Consider the following 20,854-nt stretch of genomic DNA (forward strand, 5'->3'; position numbering starts at 1 on the left):
AGTTTAGTAGATCATTCCGTCTGCGAGTTTCGCAGTCCCGAATGCGGGGCAGGAGTTCTGCTGTGGCTGTGATGAAATGCCAGTCCTGATTAGAAAAATGAACAGGTTTAGTGAGTCCCAATCGGTAAGGTTCGGTCTTATCAGTGGTGTAAGCTTGGCTGCTGACACTAGGTACAATGTGGTGAACAGCAGCTCTGGCCACAACACCTTGGCCCACCCCATTTGTGTCATCACGCGGGATAGGACCGCGCTCCCCAATCAGTTTTTTTGCTGATTGGAGACCTCCCCCGCCCTCGTTTTCCCCCTCAGAGGGCACTGGCCTATGAGATGTCCCTCCTGGTTACAGAAATAGCATCGGCGTTTGGGTGCAGGAGGCTTGGCAGCCCTTGGTGTTTTTGGGGTTACCATTGCCTCTGCAATCACTTTCCCCCGTGGTTTTGTCACTGAGTCCCTTGTCATTAGTGTAGCTTTTCTCGTGCACTCCTCAATGAGCTGATCGAGTGTGGGTGGAGGCGATGCTGGAAGGGCCAGGATGACTCGCTGACAGGCTTCATTTGCATTTGTGGTGGCAATTTCGAGTGTGAGCTGATCTTGGAGCTCTGGATTTTGTACCCTTTTCTCGACTGAAGCTCTCACTCGATCCACAAAATCCATGAACGGCTCTGCAACAGACTGCTTCAAATCGATATAAGAAATGACAGGTTCTTTAGAAGGCATGTTAAAAAATGCACGTTCTGCCGCATCCCTGGACAGGTCTAACACTGATCTGGGAATGCCTGCTGCTTGCTTCTCAGCTTGGCTCCAATCACCCTCACCCACTAGATGTTCTAAGGTGATTTCCTCATCCTCTATATCTGTGGAATGGGTTGAACTCTGCAAAATCTCTGGAAGGAGGTCTCCTGCAAGCCTTTTCCAAGTTCTTTCCCACAATCTAAATTCAGATTGAGGGAGCAAACAGCTGAAAAGACGTCTCAAATCAGCAGGGACAAAAGTTTTGGAACTCAGAGTAGCTTTTAAAATGCTCTTAAAAAATTCACTCCTTTCTCCAAATTCACGTTTTGTTTTGCAGAGTTCCCTGATACTGTCGTATGAAAGGGGTTCCCATCTGGGGTTTTGTCCTCTCGCATTATAAACAACTGGGGCCATGAACAGAGGATCGGTGTCTGTGACCGGTTTCTGTTTCCCGGAGCCGACAGCCCCGGAGCTGGCAGCCCCGGCTCTGCCGTTGCCGAGGGAACCGGGAGCGAGAGGGGGGGCGGCTTGTGTGGGAGTGGCCGCAGCTGGCGGGGCCGTGTGGAGCAGGGCAGGGGCAGGGGCAGGGGGTGGTGATGACGGAGCTGCGAGGGGAGGAGCTGAGGGCTGGACCGTGGGCTGAATCGCCGCAAGGGAGGAGGGATTGGGATTGGGGATGGGCAAAGGGAGGGACACGAGGGCTGGGGGTGTGTTCTGGGCTGGCACGGGGAGCAAGGAATTCTGGGAAGGAGAAGGGAATGTCCCGATGCCGCCTCCATCTTGTGGTGGCTGCACGAGGGGGTTGGGGGGTGCAAAGCAAGGATTTTGAGCTGCAGGAGCGGAATCAGGAGATGGAGAAGGGTCAGGAACTGAATCTACATCTGCGCGGTTAGTTTTTTCAAAGCTGGGGATGCGGGGGGTTACAGGGGACGCGGTGTGACCCTTTTCTCTTCCCCGGGCGTCCCGAGTGTCTGCACTCTCTTTCACAAAGTCATAAAAGAACAAAAAGATTCTCATAAAACCTTCTTTCACTGAGGGATCTCCTGCCTTTGTCCTTTCACTCAACACTGCACCCACACGCTTCCAAAACTGTCTTTCTTTCACATCTTGCTCTGTTACCTCTGAAAAACTTACTGTTACCCATCTGACAAACTCTTTCACCAGACTCTCAGGAAGTTTTGCACCTGCTCTCTGCAGGGGTTCTTGAACTTGCTTATAAATCTCTTTCTGCTGTGTAGTCAGCGTAACACCCATCGCTGGCTGCACAGCAAAGTCTCACCCAGCTGCTACAGCAAAAACCCCAAAGTTCTAAAGACCTGGCGGAGCTCCCGACACGCCTGCGCGCTGGCGTGTCCCCCCTTGGGCACACGGGAGCCTGACTCCAGTCTCCTGGCTGGACCCTCCCCGCCAGAACCGAGACTTACCAACCGCCGTTCTTCAGAAAACACACTGCAGCAACGGTTCCCGACCCCGCAGACAGTCTTCCGGGTGTTTGGAAGGTCCCGTCCGCATCCACGGACACAGCGCCGGACAGAAATCGGTGCCTGTCCCCGCGGCGGCAGTCCTGCCGGGCTTGTGTGGAAGGGCGAGTGCCCCACCACCAGCGCGGTCCGAGAGCTTCTCCCCGCGGAGCTGACAGCCTGCGTGGCGGTTTTTTCGCACCGCTCGCCGCTCTGTCGCTCGCGGCGACACCGATCGCAGTGTCCAGAAAAGCTCCCAACCGGTGCACTGCCCGCGGCGGCCGTGGCGTGTTCGCTCGAACCGGTGCAATGCCCCACGTTGGTGCGCCACTTGCGGCTTTCGGGGGTCACTTGCGGCTTTCCCCCGTCCCTCCCCGGCCCCCCGGGACCCCTCCGGCTAGCTGTCCCCTCAGGGGACCGGGGTTTGCCGCGGTCCCGCTGCACTGGGCTTACCAGACAGCGGCTGGGTTAGCACGGTTCGAGCGGCTGCGGCACCTCAGTCGCCACAAGGAGTCGAGATAAAGAGACAAAGAGAGGTCAGTTGTATGCAGTCCAGAAAGATTGTATTGCCTGAACAGTTGCAGGGACAAAAGACGCTGGGCTACTGCCCAGATACAGTTTTATACAGCAAAATTAAGAGATAAGGTCTAAACAATAGAGACAGTGTTCAGCATGGGCTCATCAGAACCACCCCAGGGGTCAGGTCCAATGGGAACTGCTCAGGGGTGGGGAGAAGGGGGTTTACATAAAGATGCTGAAGCGAAACTTTCCCGAAACAATGGGGCATACATAAATGTATCTTTCCCTCATACCTAAATGTATCTTTTCCTCAGCTTCCAACTCCCCAAGGCCTTTCTAAATCCCTTCCTCCACGATACCATGCTAGCGTGATAGCAACAGTAGCAAAGACCCCTAAGACTATTTAAACCCATGAGATGAGATAATAAAGGCTTTCGATCGTCCGCCACATTGGTGCAAGCGTCTTTGTCGATAGCCCAAGCGGTCTGGAGAGGCCAGACCGCCGTGCTGCCTCTTAGAACCAGGTCGCCCGTTGTCTTTTACAAAGGCAACAGGGGCTCCATGTTGGAGGAGGTGGTGCGGGGCTGTTCCTCCGGATGCTGGAGGCCATGCAATATTGCAGCAGCTGTGGGGTCCTGCACCAGGATATCCAAGCAGAGACCATCCTCCTCGACCTGGCCACCGGACAGGCAAAACTGATGGACTTTGTCTGTGGCACCGACCTGCAAGACACAGTCTGCCCACACTTAGCTGGTGAGCCCACCCAGGGCTATGGTCCCGGCTGGTCCCAGCATCTCATGGCGCAGCCTGGCTATGGCTCTGGGGATTCCCCCGTTTGCTGCCAGTCAGGGGCACACCTATGAGCCACAGAGATCTGCCTGTATAAGACAGAAGGAAAGATCAGAAGAACCATTCCTCCTTCTCTCACTGCTAAACCAGTTCTTCTCTTCCTCATAAAGACAAAATGCAGATTTTCTGCGCATCAGTGGCAGCTTATCACACCTGCAGAGATGAGAGGCTTTTTCCTCTGCTGCTGTGCTACAGGCAGGTTTAGCAGCATTACCTAACATGGATATTCACAGAGGGACCATGTAAAGACGTTAGAGGGCTCCAGGACGGTTTGGGTGGATACAGAGGAGAGATCTCTGTTGATTGCTCTTGGAAGATAAGGTTTATTCGGGATGGAGAGAGGTCCTGCCTCGAGCTGCTAGACACAGCACGTGGCTGGGCCTGAGGTGATGGGGGAGGGGAGAGACAAGGGGAAGAGCAGGGACTCCAAGAGGGGGGATCCAGGAGGAGGGAGGAAGTTCCAAGAGGGCGTCTGGCCCCTCGGAGACCCCTTATCAGGGGGGCTTCAAGGTGGGCTGGAACAAGACTTGGGCCAATGGGGTTACAGGCACTTGATGCTTCAGGGGAGGGTTACAGGTGTGGGATGAACCATACATTCTGGGGGGTGAGATGGAACAGTCCATTTGGCTTTTGGACCCCTCTGTAGGTAAGGTTGTTGTCCGGCCAGTAGGGGGCATGATATTCATCCTGGCTGTGCTGTTGTGGTTCTTCTGCTAGACAATCATATTTATCTATCCTTCCCAACAGGACCACAAGCAATTGACTTTGTGCCACTTAATCTCAAAGGCCACCACTCTTGGCAGACACAGATGGAAGAGACTCACGCACTCCCTGTTTGCCCTGCTGATGCACACCTGGCAGGTACAGCTTTCCCTGATGGGGAATAACAAGAAGGGACAGCTCCCCCAAAGCTGTGCAGCCCAGAGATCTGTAGGGCACCATCAGCACCTGGCTTCATAAGTGACCAGTTCTGCTGGGATGGAAACCAACCACCAAATCCTCGCTGACTTCAGCGGCGGCAGCAGCAGTGCCTGCATCTGATCCTTAGGTCTGGGGCTGGGCTAGACAAAGGACACCACACCTGAAGGATGTGACTTTGGAAACAAACACCTACCACTGTCTCCTGTTGTTGGTGGTAGGGTCACACCAGCCTGAGGCACTAGGTAGCCCTCAATGCCACCTGGGACTGCAGATGACAGGCCCTGGCCTCTGGGACTAAACACAGGGATGAAGTCACTCTCCAGATCAAGCTTGCAGATGGAAAAGGCTGCCGTGAGCAGGCACCTGAAAGGGCGGACAAATGAGGCCCTCCTGCACTTCAGCTGTGCCACGCAGCCACACAGCCCCGGGCAGGCACTGCAGAGCACAGGGACAACAGAAAACACAGAAAGAGGGACAAACCCAGTCAAGCACAGAGGCTTTTCATGATTTCTGAGCCCCAGACAACCCCAACCGTGCCATCACCCACCAGTCCTTTTCTGTTGACAAAGAGCAGGTCCAGCGGGTGCCTTGCCTCGCTGGCCAGGGTCCTGCCAGGCCATTTCCTCTCTGCTCTCCTGTGCTGCCAGCAGACGTGCCCACCTTCTTCCTTCCACTTGCAGAGCCTCGTACCTATAATACATGGCCAGGTGGGAGGCAGGAGCAGTCCCAGAGGAGAGGTGCCAGCTACACCAAGCAGGAATCAAAACCCTCTGAAAGCACAGCTGAAAGCCTGTATCTCCACAGGATGTTTTGGCTGCCCTGCTCTTCACTGGAAATGCAATTGCCCTTTCTTCCTCATCCAGAAGTCCACAGCTGGGCACAAGCTAGCCAATGGGCAGCATTCCAAAGGCAGTGTAGGCTGGAGGTGGTCAAGGAAGAAGACACTTGCCAAATCCAAAACACACCAGAATGCCCTTAAGAGGGACTTTCCATCTTTAAGAAAGAATGGCCAATTCAGAAGTCAACGTAGAGCCTTATTCTATGGCTGACAAGGAAGGGAATTGTCCAACAGGCTTGAGGGTGTATAGGGCTTTAATTGTGAGTCCAGCCCCAAGCTGCATTTGGAGGAAGTAATCCTGAAGTGGTCCTGGTCATCTCTTCCGCTTCCTCGATTGCTTTGCTGCAAGTTTCCTTTGTTTTCATGTGAAAAGCCCTTAGAGTGGGGATTTAGATGGCAGGGGCCTATGTAATCTGTAGAAGGAATAACAGAAGTACAGTCATAGAAACAACAGCAGTATGAAAGCAGCCCTACAGCCAATCAATTTCTCTGAAGTCTTTTGTCTCCAATGACTCGTGACAAGTCAGGAGTCTAAAGAGAATCTAGCAAGCCAACTGTTCTGCTCAGTTTGGCCAGACAAGCACACACACCTCCTCTGAGTCATTGGCTAGGTGGCAGCCTTCTGCTGCTCCCGAAACAATCCCTGCTTTTGTCTTTACTCTAGAGGGAAGCTCAGGCAAAGCCCACCCAAGCCCAGCTGCCCTCAAAGGCAAAAGGAACTCCCCAAGCGCTCCCTGCCTGCATCCAAGCACCACGGTGGCTTCTGCAGGGAGTCCAAAATTCCTCTCCCAGCACCAAAGCAAGAAGGAACATGTGCTACTACAGCTCTTGCTGAGGCACACACACTAGAATACACTGCTCGATCGGACAAGAAATCCCCAGGACGTACTCAGCAGCTTCAGGAACCGCTTCTCTCTCTCCTGGCTTGAGCAGGGCAAACTGCTCATGCTCGGGTTTTCAGGCTGCAGAGAGGAGGCTTCTTCGGAGGATGCTGCTGCAGCAACAGCTTTGATGGCATATCCTGCACCCATCTGGGACAAGAAATTGGTTTGCGTCAGAGAGGTGCCTGGCAGAGATGCCCCGGACAGAGCATTTCAAAGGCAAGCCCTTAGGAACAGCACTGGTGTTAGGCTGCAAGCAGAGCTGTCAACTCTCCCCCTCCAGTCAAACCCAAACAAACAGTCAGGGACTACAGCTTGTCACAGTCAGCCGTAGTAGAGACTGCGAAAGGGAAAGAACAACTTTACCTTTCACTCTGGTTCTGAGGACTGCATTCACCATGGACAGGGACAACTTGTTCAGAATCTGCATGGGTCACACTGCTCGCCTGAACAAACCCCACAAAAAAATAAAGCGAGCACTGAGAGGCCAGCAGAAATACATTCCGAGGATTGCTGGCCCACTGGCCAAAGCACTAGCCCTGCTGCCCAGGGCAGCAGCTTGTGGGAATCCAGGGCTTCCCTCTGGCTGCCCTGGAGGGCCTGGGACCCCAGCAGGGGGTCAGGAAGCCCCCTGTACAGAGCCCCGCGTGACACTGTCTCTGATCTCTGTCCATGGAAAAGAGTTTTCAATCTTACAGGATGAATTACAAGCTCTGAGTGTTTGATATGAGTAATAATTAAGTGTGGCACGGGTGCAAATGTAAAATTTTAGGTTTCTAGATTAGGGGTTCAGAGGGGACAAGATGGAGGAAATTGGGTGTGTCTTGTCCTTTTCCTCCTTCTTCATGCCCCTCCATGTTTCACTGTAGTGTTGGCATTTTTCTATTGGTTTAGGCTGGGGACACACTGTTCAACGTAGATGATAGATATTGGCACATTATTGTAAATATAGCACACGTAATTTCTGGTATGTAATGTTTGTAACATCCCACTGGGGGCAGAGCCCCGCACGCTGCCCTGCAGGACAGACCTGCGGCAGGGCAGCAGAACATGTTAGAGATAAGCAAGAATAAACAACCTTGAAAACAGCACAGACGAATTATGGCTTCTTCTTTGGCTACGGGGCAGAAAGACACAGATTGTATACAATCTCGGAATCATCAATACCCACAGATTCCGACACTAGCGGACCTTCAACAACTGTGTGGGTCTTTAAATTGGGTAAGACCATGGCTGGGTATCACCACCGAGGACCTGGCCCCCCTTTTCAATTTATCGGAAGGGGGAGAGGGGCCTAGTTCCCCACATACCCTCACCCCAGAGGCGCAGAAGGTGTTAGAAAAGGTGCAAACTTACATGTCTGCCACAGGCAGGCCCACTGCTACCAACCGGGCCTGCCCTTCCAATTCATCATTCTGGGAAAATTTCCATACGTCCACAGGATGATTTTCCAGTGGCACGACAAGATCAGGGAGGAGGACCAGGGCGCGAGGGACCCTCTCTTAATCATAGAGTGGGTTTTCCTCAGCCACCACCAGTCCAAAAGAATGACCTTGCCACAGGAGCTGATGGCTGACCTCATTCACAAAGCGCGACTGCGCATCAGGGAGTTGGCAGGGTGTGACTTTGGCATCATTCACATTCCAATCCAATTATCCACGGGCCAATTTACAAAAGCGATGTTAGAGCACTTACTCCATGAGAATGAGTCCCTGCAGTTTGCGTTGGACAGCTACACCGGTCAAATTTCAATTCATCGGCCGGCCCACAAAATTTTCAATTTGGATGTTCAATTCTCATTATCACTCAAAAGGGTCCAGAGTAGGCAACCCCTTAAAGCCTTGACAGTTTTCACAGATGCATCCGGAGCATCCCACAAGTCAGTAATGACTTGGAAGGATCCTCAGACTCAGCGGTGGGAGGCAGACATTTCCGAGGTGGAAGGATCACCTCAAGTAGCTGAGTTGGCCGCTGTCGTCAGGGCTTTTGAGAGGTTCCAGGAACCCTTCAATTTGGTTACAGATTCAGCATATGTAGCCGGTATAGTGTCCAGAGCTGAGAATGCAATACTGCAGGAGGTGCCTAACACCGTCCTATATGAGTTGCTCTCACGACTGATAGATCTTGTCTCCCACCGAGAGCAACAATTCTACGTGATGCATGTCAGGTCGCACACCGACATGCCGGGGTTCATTGTTGAGGGCAATCGGAGAGCTGATGCCCTGGCAGCCCCGGTACACATGGTGCCACTCCCTGACCGGTTCCAGCAAGCCAAGGTCAGCCATCAGACGTTCCACCAGAATGCGCCTGGTCTGGTCCGGCAATTCCAACTCACCCGTGACCAGGCCAAGGCCATTGTGGCCACATGTCCCCAGTGCCAAAACCATCAAATGCCTGCACTCAGTGCTGGGGCAAATCCCCAAGGGCTTCATAGCTGTGAGGTGTGGCAAATGGACGTCACAAAGATCCCAGAATTTGGTAGACTAAGGGATGTGCATGTATCGGTGGACACCTTTTCTGGCACCGTCTATGCCTCTGCCCACGCAGGGGAGAGGGCAAAGGATGTAATCAACCACCTCATCCATGCCTTCTCTGTGTTGGGAGTCCCTAAGGTTTTAAAAATGGACAATGCTCCCGTGTATGGATCCAAGGAGCTCAGGAGCTTCCTACAGCAATGGGGAGTGGAGCACATGACCGGCATCCCCCACTCCCCCACAGGTCAGGCCATAGTTGAGAGGACCCACCAGAGGCTGAAGAATATCCTCGAACACCAACGAGCAGCAATGAAGGCGGAGTCCCCTCATATCCAGCTGGCACAGGCATTGTTCATGCACAATTTTCTGAATTGTGCGTTTGAGAACCTGAACCCTCCCATCACCCGGCATTTCAAGACCAACCCTCAGCTGGAGCTGAAAGAGAAGCCCCCGATCCTTATAAAAAACCCAGAGACCTGGTAATTGCAGGGACCGTACGAACTTATTTCTAGGGGGCGGGGGTATGCATGCATTGTGACTCCAACAGGGTTAAGATGGGTGCCTGCCAAGTGGGTGCGCCCCTACATCACCAAACCAGTCCAGGCCGTACCAATCAGACAAGTTGAGAACGTCTGCTGGAGAAGAAGGCGACGGACCAATTCAATTTAAGTTACCCCTTATTAATCTTCTCTTTTTACATTTATTTTACAGCCTCAGCCCGAGACCATCCTAAAAACATCATGGACCTCAAACACCTGGTCTTCCTGCTCTGCCTCACCATCCCCAGCTCTGCATGGATTGTTCCCCAGCTGACTAATAATGTCTGGAAGACGTTGGCATAAGCCCTTGGACAGGATAACATCTGCCTGTCCACCTCCTCCACTGCTGACCCTTTCCTATCCTGCCTTGTGAGGATCCCATATAAACTTAATGAGTTTCCCTTCACCTTCCCAAACCCTACAGCCTCTCCCAGCAGGAAAACCCGCTCCTTCACTGTCCGACAGCTAGATGCGTGGAGGAGTTGGGTCAAACAGCTCCCCCCAATGAAAGACAACCCCCAAGAGCTAGATTAACTCAGATCCTCCCCCGCGTATACCTCTATCCACTTTGATGTCACCCCTGACCCCCAGGCCCGGCCAGATATTGAGATCAAACAGTTTAATCAGGCGTATACCGCAAAAGAATGGTGCCAACGTGTGATCAAGATCCCTATGCTTTCCACCCCCGACAACCGACCCCATGCCCTTCCTAAAGGTACCTTCTTGATTTGCGGCACCCGGGCCTGGACTGGCATCCCCCCTCATCTTATCGGAGGCCCTTGTACTTTCAGACAGTTGAGCTTGTTTACCCCCAACCAGACCCAAACTGCGCATTGGCAAACACTTAATGAGACTTCCCGATTGGCCCGACCAAAGAGAGACACAGAACTCACTAATCTGGACGAAAATTGCAACTCTGAAATTATTCATTGGTCAAACCCAAAAGGCGTGGCCACCATTGCATTTTTACCATGGGTGGCCATTGCTCATGCCTTCAGGGAATTGGAGGCCTGGAGTGCTGGGTGGTAAAACAAGCCAATGTTACGTCAACTGCGCTTGCTGGACTCCTATTAGATGAGGAGATAACAAGGCAGGCAACCCTCCAAAATCAGGCGGCCAACGATTTCCTCCGACCACTACATGATCATTCCTGTGAGGAGTTTGTGGGCTTGTGCTGCATGAATTTAACATCCAAGGCTGGGGATGTCCGAAAGGCAATCAACAAGATGCAGGATGGGATAAAAGACATCAAGAAGGAGACTGGGGATTGGTTGAGTGACTTAGTGGGGAATTGGGGCATCTCGGGCTGGGCCACCTCTATTATTCGTTCTGGTTTGTTAATTCTATTTATTCTTATTTTAGCCCTCATTATTTTTGGGATTCTGAGACGGGTAGTGTCTGGCCTCATCACAAAGGTGTTAACCATCCACACCGCGAACCCAGCTGCCCTCTTCTCTGCCCAGGAGTCTGATGGGGATGAAGAAGACCAGCTAGTTCCAGAACCCGAAGAAGGACCCTGGATGGAGATGGCTCCCACCTGCCAGCCGTGGTTCGCTGACACCTATCCGGACTCGGAATTCCTACCGCGACCCGAATTTAGTTCATTTTAAAAATACTTTAAAGGACTCTTTCTTCAGTTTTTCGTTTTGTTTAAAATAAAGAAGGGGGAGTTGTTGGGGTGTGTTTTAAGTTCCCCCCATGTTATGGTTGTTCCCTCTTCCCCTCTTTATGTTAAATGGTCCATCCCTCCTTCTCCTCCTCCCCCTCCGCCTGTCAGTTTTCCCTTTCCCCTCCCATGTGATGTAACTTTATGCTGAGTCATTTCCCTGACCCCACCCTGGGGCTTGTCTGTCACCCTGAGGCCTCTCCCTCCTTTCCAGAACCTTCCAGCTAAGGCCTCGGGTGATGGGCTGATCCCCGGGGACCCCTCCCTCCTTCTCACCTCATTGGACACCCCTCCTGATTGTCATTCCCTTCACCACTCCCAGGTGGTTCCCTATTGGTTCACTATTGTTCCCTCCCTGTGTTGCCACCCCCTGTTATATACCCGTGCAAGCTGTTCTCAGTTGCCTTTTGGGGCGTACCCGATTCAAGTTGAGGTTAGTCTTGTGGACCAATAAACTTGGAGCTGTGATACCCCCAAAAGGACGACTCCCTCGTCTTTGTCAAGGTCGCCTAAGGTCCTTTACTGGTCTGGTGCATCTCAGCCTGCCGGTCACGTCCCTCTCCTGCAGTGGTCATAGGGAGTGGCTGTTGTTGTCAGCCGTGCCGAACACCTGAGCTGGCCGCAGACCAAAGAGGCACTACTAGCTGCACCTAATGTCCAACATTTATATACCCTAAATCAGAGATCTCTGAAAGCAGAGCAGGAGACACCTGATTTCCAGAGATGCCGGACTTTTCGGAGTTTTCACCAAATCAACAGGACACTTAAGTTCATGTGATCTCTGAAAGTCAAGTCTACCTCAAATTAGATGTTGAACAATAGAAAAAGAAAAGCACTGTAAACCTCTCCAAATTTACCTATAAAAGGTTTTGCAGTAGAAAACAGCTTAAGTCATTGCATAAAAAGCTGCCAAATGACTAAAATCAACTGACCAAAAAAAGAGAAAAGCTTCCCTCTGGATAACATTCAGCCATAGCATTTTCAATTAACTCTTTCAGAACCCACCAACAAAACAAGTTGGTGAGTTAATTTGCATGCAGGAAGTTTTAATATAGTAATATTCCTTTGAGCAAGGTAGCCAGGGTGTGCAATGCAGAACTTTCTCAGCATGCAGAGTCCAACTGCCCAGAATACCATCTCTTTCAATTTCCTAAATACTACATCTAGTCCTTTTCACACACTTGCCTAAAAGTTCCCTGTTGCTCCCTGAGGTTCTCAGTTAATAGACGTATCAGTGTAATCTGAGTGACACTGTTACCCAACACAGATGGGTTCTCTTGGGGATATTGGCAGAGTGAGTATGGCACTAAACGATAGGTACAATTAAAACTTTGTTTTCTTAACAGGATGTTATAATTGATATAGAAGAGAATTTCTTATTAGAATGGCACAGGATTTCTACAAGCAGAGTCAACATAGTATAATCTGTAACTAGCATGGTAAGGAATTTATAATACAATTTAACTTATAATTTCTAATCACCTGAACTCTGCAGCTCAGGTCAGATCCCAATCCATGGATTCTTGTGTCAGTATTACAATCAAAATCTCGAGGGGCTGGGGAACCAGAAGTTGCAGGGGCTGTCTGGGAAGGCACAGCAGGGCTTGGCAGCCAGGACCACCCAGCCACCACAGCCAGGTCAGCCCAGGATATCAGAAACCTCCCTGGGGACAACAAAGGGCAGGCTGGGACATGGGACCAGGGTGGAGCTGGCTTGGCCACCAGGCACTCACATAATGTGAATGTGAGTTTGCACATGTATACCAAGCTACTAAGATGTAGGTATGCTCAGATCTAAATCTGTGCCTAGCCTATATAAACCATGCCCAGGTAACATAAGGGCTAAATAGAAGTAATTTCCTTTGTAAACCTACCTTTTTTTCTTTTTTTTCTTTTTTTTTTTAATTAGGGAAATGAAATTAAAAACATAATTTATTTTCTATAATGCAGCTTACAAAATGCATATTTTTGATTATGCTGTAAGATAGACAGGAAAGTTCGCTATTCTAATTGCTGCCACTGCTTAGGTATTCAGACTGAAGATTTTGAGGCACACTATGATCAAAAGCAATGCCTGGTGGTGTCAAAGGAGAGATTATCCCATGTTTCAGTTGGCTTCAGATAAAGACCATCTTTGTTTACTGACCTACACTGTAAAAAGATTTGAAGTAACAGACATATAATATGAATTCAAATTTATGTTATTTAAAACATCATTGTATACAGCAAACTGCATCTGGTGCTAACAGAGCAATGGTTCAGCTACAAAATTGCTAAGTTAAATTCTCATCAAAATCTTGTGTCTGAATGTATTTTGTGTCTGTCACTGTATTATCTTCTTTGTTTAGATCCACTTCTCATCACAGATCTATGATTCCAAGCTCCATCTAAAAATATAAGTCTTGTGCAGCCTTTACTTTGGAATTCTTAGGAAGTAGAGCTGTTTGAAAGTTCTTAAAACAATATATTCAAAAGAAATTTTTTTTTTTTTTTTGGTGAGGCTGATTTTTTTGATTTTTCTCCTCCTGCTCCCAAGAGTGATCTGCAAAATTGAGATATTTTATCTAGAATTAAAAATACTTTAGAGAGAATATTAATTTTAAGGTAGAATATCAGTGCCTCTTTTGAGAAGCTTCCTACTCATTTTTCATCTTCATAAATGCTCAACCACCTTGTAAAACTGTTCTGAAAAGTGTACTTTTTTGTGATGATGATGATGATTAATAGAAATGAGAACAGGTTTGCCCCTTTTTCCAAAAAGATCCTAAACTGCTCTCCTACTCAAGCAGGTTCCTACTCCTGGATCTTACATAAGGATCCACATTTTGGATACAGAAAATTAGAAGTTCACTTCCTCATTTCTTGTATAGACACGTAAACAAAAATATTGAATATTCCCACTATTTTTTTGTCAATGTATGTTATTTGAAGCTATATCTCTTTTACCAAAATACTACTTTGGTCAAAAGAAGTGGGGATACATGTAAATATAAATGGTCTTTTTGTAGACTGTGACTATTAAGTAACCTCAAAACCTTTTTCTGCTGATGACTGTGATAGTTAAACATGTTCTGTCCTCCAGAAATTTCTGCAACATAGGTTTTATTTTCATCAAAATATTTCAGAATACCGAAGTATTCTAATAGGAAATTACATTCTGGATAAATTTATCTCCCTAAGGAGCACATCAGTTCCCATTTCAGCAAAGACACAAGCACATGAATCACAGGTATGAAATCCTTCTGCCTTCAGTCTACTCCTAAGCTCACAAGACATGGGATCCCTGCACTTTTCATGCTGCCTTTATAACATGTTGTAGACCCAGAAAGATCTGTTAGCACAGGATCATTCCACTCTCCCTCCTCTGTTCTGTCATTTACTCACACTGGAAACTAGAGTTTCTCAATTTAGGAGTGAGGAGTAGTGGAGAAAGCTGTGGGAAGAACTGGGGCATATCTGACCCTGTTGGAATCATGCTCTTCCCAGCCTTCATTCTGGATTCATTGCTGAACTCTATGGATGCCTTGAGGGCATTGAAGGGCTGCAGTTCAGTTCAGTTCAACAGTGATGTGGGAAATGGATTTGTAGAGACAAAGCCCAAGTTCTGGACCATGGCAAGTGAGGACCTGAGAGAGATTGTTTTACAAAGACAGAACTGATCAAAAAGCTTTTTCTTTCATGTCTCAAAAAGAAATAAAACTGAAGTAAGGGAAGTGGAAGTGGAAAAGACAGAAAAGTAAGAAATGATGTGTCAGTGAATGATAGGAGAGGTTACAGAAAGCGGGCAGAGGCAATCACCCGGATCAGCAGCCAAAGGTCTGAGGAACTATCAATGTAGAAGTGCATCCAGTAGTGTGCAGTAAAGCAAGAAATGCCCATTTTCACTGCAGTTAATTTATCAAACAAATATCTCTCAATATAATTTGACATCAGTCTTACTTCTCGAAATGTGTATAAATGCATAACTTATTTCATGGGATCATTAATGATCACAGCAGTGAACAGCTGTCTGGTTACAAATTTACTGTAATGCTTAAATGCCTACATACTGGAATTCCTTTTTTTCTGGGTTGTTTGGGGTTTTTTTTGTTGTTGTTGTTTTTTTGTTTTGTTTTGGTTTTTTTTTTTGTGGTTTCTTTGGTTTTGTTTTTGTTTTTTGGGTTTTTTTTTAATAATCAAGGAACTGAAAAGAGAAATAAATATTGTGCTCTTTCATTAACTTGATCTTGAAGAATTGACTTACCAGTGATCCTTGCATCATATTTCAACAGCTAGTAAGTCTTACAACACTTAAAATATTTTAAAAATCCCAAACAAACAAAAACCAGAAAGACTAATTATTTTGCAGTCAAACCTGACACAGTGCATAATAGATAATACTGTTTCACCAACTTCCTTTGCAGTTCTTTTTCTCTTAGAACTGGCATCTTTTGTGGAACATAAGAGTGTTTACAAAAGACAAAATGTTCTGCGAACTGAAAAGAAGTCAGCAAAAGTGACTCTAGGAAAGGTAAAATAAGAATACCTAATTGTATTTAAACATGCAGATGTATTTTTGCATAAAACTGTGCTGCCTCTTAATTCTTCTTATAAAAAATACATGGGCATTTGACATATGTTAATACAAGAAAATAATTCTTATTCCAGGGGTTATTTGTTTTGAGTAAACCTTAGCCAGAAGGTATTTCTGAGGCCAATCATGAAAGCAGAATTTTTAAATACTTACAGGTTGTTATTTCTAATACGAAAATCCACAGCTAGTAATTTTTATTAAGAGAATACGTATAAAGAATAAAATCTCCATTTCTAAGAGCTTGGGTAAGCACAATTCTTTGCTCATTCATATGCTGAGTGCAGACTGCAAGTCAGTATTTAGCAGGGCTGCAGCAGGCAGTGCATGCCTGACCACACTCTCCTATTTTTTCACCCTTCTAATAGCATTGGAGAGTCAAAAAAGCAGTGAAAAGAGAAGGGCATGTATTGAGGAATTTGTTATGCAGGATGCACTCAGGCTTCACGCCATTTAGCTGTAGAGATGAGCCCTAACCCAACAGTTATCTCTGTGCACTGCTGTATTTACAGGATTGCAAACTGAGAGCAGAATTGAGCCGAGGAATCTTTTTTCAGAATCATGGGGCTTTTTGTCTGTAGGAAGGCAAGCTGATGCTGTTAAGAGGCAGAAACTGTTAAGAGATCTGGGTTCATAATTAAAGATTTCTGATGTAACTCTTTCAAATTAGTTATGAACTCTCATTTTTCACTGTTGATACCAAGGATGATAAGAGGAATGCTCATCTTATTCAGCTGAAGTGTTTAATCTTCCATAACTGTGATGTGCTTGGAGGTGGCAGTACTGAATGTCACAAGAAACAGCTATGAGGAACTAGCATTATGTACTTTGATTGAAGATAGTCAGATACCTGAACTGAAAAACTGAAAAAAAAAATTTAAAGTAACCTTAGAACAGATCAATTGTTCCGCTGCAGTGTGATCTCTCAGTGCAGAATTATGCTGAAGTTAGCTTTGTAAAAGCTTTGGTAGAGGTAGCTTAAGAGCTATTTTTCAGCCAGCTACATCAGACAGTGAGTGTTTATTTTCTATTTATTTAATTGCCCATTTCAGCTGAGGAGTAGTTTGTTCTTCTTCCAAGTACTCTCCTTCTGACCTAATGATGTTTCCGAAGCAGCAGCCTTCAATAGCGAGGCCTGTGTCAGGCCCAAGTGGATTTGGTTAAATTTCTACCTCGTGTCTTCAGTGTGGAGTCAAAGGACAGCAGGAAAAGCAGGGCAAGTAACACTTTACAGAGTGAGGAGGCTGAGGGCCGAGATGACCCCCGCCACAGCTACGTTTAATACCATGCCCTGAAAGCACGTAATTTATGACGGGACAGGTACCAGTGCCACGTTTTGCTCGCAGCCACACACCCAGCCCGGGCCTTGGGCAGCCGTGCCCCCGGACCGGCGGGAAAAGCGCCAATTTCCTTCCGTTCGGGCCAGCTCGGCTGCGGGCGAGCCCCGCCCCGCCCCAGCGTCGCCCCTCGGGCCGAGCAGCTGCGGTCCCCGATCCGCGTCCGTGTCGGGGCCGTGTGGGGCCGCGTGGGGCCGTGTCGGGGACATGTCGCGACACAGGCGGGTCCCGCGGCGGCAGCCCGGCGGGGCTGCGGGGGACGGGGCTGCCGCCGCCGCGGTGCGCGCCCGGGCCGAGCCCCTCAGGGAGGCCGGCGTGGACGAGGAGGTGGAAATGGCGGTGCAGCTGGCCCTGGAGCGGTTCCAGAGCGGGGACGAGGCGGGTGCGCGGCACGGCCCGGCCCGGGGGCAGCCTGCGGGGAGGGCGCTGGCGGCGGTCACGGAGGGGATCCTGCCCCTCTGCCCGGCCCCGGTGAGGCACAGCTGGGGTGCTGTGTCCAGCTCTGGGCTTCCCAGCACGGAGACAGGGAGCTAATAGAGCGGGTCCAGCAGAGACCACTGAGATGAGAGGTCTGGAGCATCTCTTATCAGGAAAGGTGTGGGGGTTGGTCCTGTTTAGCCCAGAGGAGATTGAGAGGGGATCTCACTACTGCATATGAATATCTCCAAGATGAGTCCCAGGAAGGTGGTGCAGCCAGTTTGGTGACAGGACAAGGAGCAATGGCCATAAATTAAAACAGAAGAAGTTCCACCTGAACATGAGGGAGAACTTCTTTCCTTTGAGAGTGGCAGAGCACTGAAACTGCTGCCCAGGGAAAGCGTTGAATTTCCCTCTCTGGAGACATCCCAAACCCTAGATGTGTTCCTCTGTCACCTGCTCCAGGTGACCCTGCAGGGGGGTTGCACTGGGTGGTCTCCCTTCCAGTCCTAACAATTCTGTGGTTCTGTAACATTGAGATGTCAAGATTACTGCCTGTTGCATTGTTACTGTCTTTTCATTATTATTTATCATTCTAGAGATGGAATTTCCTTCTAGTTTCACTAGTACTGAAAGAGCATTTGTTCACCGGCTCTGTCAGTCTCTTGGACTGGTGTCTAAAAGCAAAGGGTGAGTCAGGGTACAATTTTCAGTTCTTTGGTGCAGACGGATAGAATTTCAAGACTAATGATAACTTGATTGATGTTTTCAACATACTCAACTGTGTTGCAAGGAATAGTATTAGAGAAAAAAGTGTAAAAGTAGCTACAGAAATGAGCATATTTGTTCATTGCTGTATGCATGCTTGGAAAAGCTTGTGACATGCATTTTGGGACAGCTTGATTTTATACTTTGTGGATTTAATGGCTCCATTAAAAAAGCTTCTCACTGTGATTTCTGTTTTTTTTTTTTTCCAAAGAATTTGCATAGCGTCTCATACCCTGACAGATAAAAGTTAACCTAGAGTAGGTTCCTTTTTACTAAAATAACTTTTCTCTCCCCCCTGACAGAAAAGGAGCCAATCGATACCTGACTGTAAGGAAGAAGGATGTGTCAGAGGCACACGTAGTCATGACTTGTGACTTGGCTCTCCGTACGAAACACGCCGTTCGGAGTCTAATTCAGCGCTTTCCCGTCACAACTAAGGAACGCAAGGAGCTCCTGCCAAGGACAGAGCGAGGAAGTGTCTGTGCTGTTGCATCCGGTACGTTCAGCATGTGTTCTGATTTGGACTTGCCCATCAACACCACTTGAAACCATGACAAAAAAACCTCTTTCTGCTCTGTCCCCTCTGGTGTCCTAACAGACACTTTCAAACAAATGCATTAATTTTCCGTACTTTTAAGGTCTTTTATAACTGGTGCTGTGAGGAACTTGGGAAGTCATATTATGCACATTGAGATGTCCACCTTGTGTTGTGTTAATTTAGAATCTTTGAGCCAGTTCCAGCCAAATCTTTTTGGAAGCACATTTTGAAGTGTGGCTTCACACAAGTACTATGAGGTGGGGTTGAAGAGTCAGTGTTCTTGTGATGCCATAAGAATGCCTATATGAGAAAATGCGGTTGTCTGTTCTGCTTATAGAAATTAATGTCCTTGATAAATCAATAATTTTAGTTTTTATTTCTTCATCTCTACAAAATAGATTTGGTCCTTAAGAGACTACTGTCCAGACTTGTTAATTTCTCGAATATGGAAGAGTTCACTGAAAGACAAACTTCTGTCAAAATGTTGGGTTTTTTTTTTTTAAAGCAAGGTTTTCATCTAGATTATTGCTTTAGCAGCTACAAGTGGAAGAGTTGCACTGTGTTTTTGTGTGCAGAGATGGGTGTAGTGAACAGAAAACATTTGTACCAGTATGCCTTGTTTAATTGCATGTTTCTGATATGTGGTGTCTGTTCTTGAAGTGCTTTCTTTGCTGTTATTTTCAATTGTTCTAGTTGTTTAATAGGATTGTTATATGAACAGAGGGAAGCTGTAATAAAAGTACTGAAATGCAATGTCTTAAGAATGTAAGGGATAAGTTAATGAACAGTCTAATATTTGCCTTTCTCTGCATCTCAAGAATGTATTTTTAGTTCTCCTGATCTGTTAGTCTGTTTGTCTTGGTACAACAGAGCTTGAAATTTAGTATATGAATCTGTTAATGGCATTAAATATGTATAAATGAGTTTACAGTGAGCTTTTCATTCTGCCAGAAAATAGTTCTCAAGGAATTATAGAGTGTTACTTGCAATGATGGATGTGAAGTGGCTCCCTCAGAAGATGTGCCCGTTTTTTGGCTGCTCATGCACCGCTTTCTAACACATCGCACTGCTGTGTGGGGGCCAGGGCTCTTGATACAGCATGCTTGCATTGGTATGATTTCAGGCAAACGTGTGGAATAGCTTAAAGGTTTAACTCTGTCAGTGTGTATTTCTAGGGGGAACTGCAGGTGTGAAATGTGGGCGCAGATACAAACGCCACCAAAATACACCAGGCTGGTATTCTCTGGTTTAGTTTGTTTCTCCTTTTGCTCTTTGTAGGCTTTTTTGACATGGAGCAATGCTGTGGAAGAGTCTGGTTTTCTTCAAAATACCCATGAAAGTAATAAGTGTTTTGAAAAATATCTATTCCAAGCACTGCAGGACATGCTATAAAAATGACGTCTAAATGTGTGATGGGTTTGTCACTTTACCGACAGGGATGCATAAAAAGTCAGCAATGTTAATTTTTAAGTACAGTTTTTGAGCAGTGTTTTTGTGACCTTCCTCTGTGTCTGCATAAATAAACTTTTAACTTGTCTTTGCAGAAAACAAAGAAGTAAACAAGACAAGTGGTCGACTTAATGATGGTATCCCCCAGGTCCCAGTGAAAAGAGGGGAATCAGAGTTTGATTCCTTCAGGCAGTCACTACCAGTTCTTGAAAAACAGGAAGAAATTGTCCAAATCATAAGGGACAATAAAATTGTTTTAGTTATAGGAGAGTCTGGATCAGGAAAAACGACACAGGTATGTTGCTTCAATGAAATAAAAACTATAACAGTATTTATTCTAAACTAATGCCAATTGTGTAACATTTGTGATATGGGATACTTTTATGCTATTTTAAGGCTTTCCTTTTCCTGTGTGATTGAAAATGTTGTTCCAATTCATTTTCTTGCTTTTGAAACACTAGGCCTCTAGATAGGTACTAGAAGCATAAATGATTCCTCACAATTTTCTGGTAGATACCATTTTTTCATTAAAATAATACAAAATATTGAAGGGAAAATAGCTGTGATGTTTGTATATCCCTTTTTCTTCTAAGGCTAGTTCTGTTCTTAGTATCCAGAGTAATCTATTTTTTGTGTTAAAATGAGAGATTATCTACAGGGCTTTTTTTTCTTTTTTTTTTTTTTTTGGATTTCTCTGAAGCAGGAGGGAGGCACTGTAAGTTTTTTTTTTAAAAAAACCTAAATAGGTTATACTTAGGAATTTATTTTCTGCTGATTCAGATTGGCTTGCTGTGATAATTGTAATGAAAAGTCTTTTGCAATGTGCAATATTGATATGCAGTTAATGGTTTCCCTGTGCTAACAAAGCTGTGACTTTCTCAAAAAGCAAATTTGAA

The sequence above is a fragment of the Taeniopygia guttata genome, chromosome 3, assembly GCF_048771995.1.
Source record: "Taeniopygia guttata chromosome 3, bTaeGut7.mat, whole genome shotgun sequence".
NCBI classification, from domain to species: domain Eukaryota; kingdom Metazoa; phylum Chordata; class Aves; order Passeriformes; family Estrildidae; genus Taeniopygia; species Taeniopygia guttata.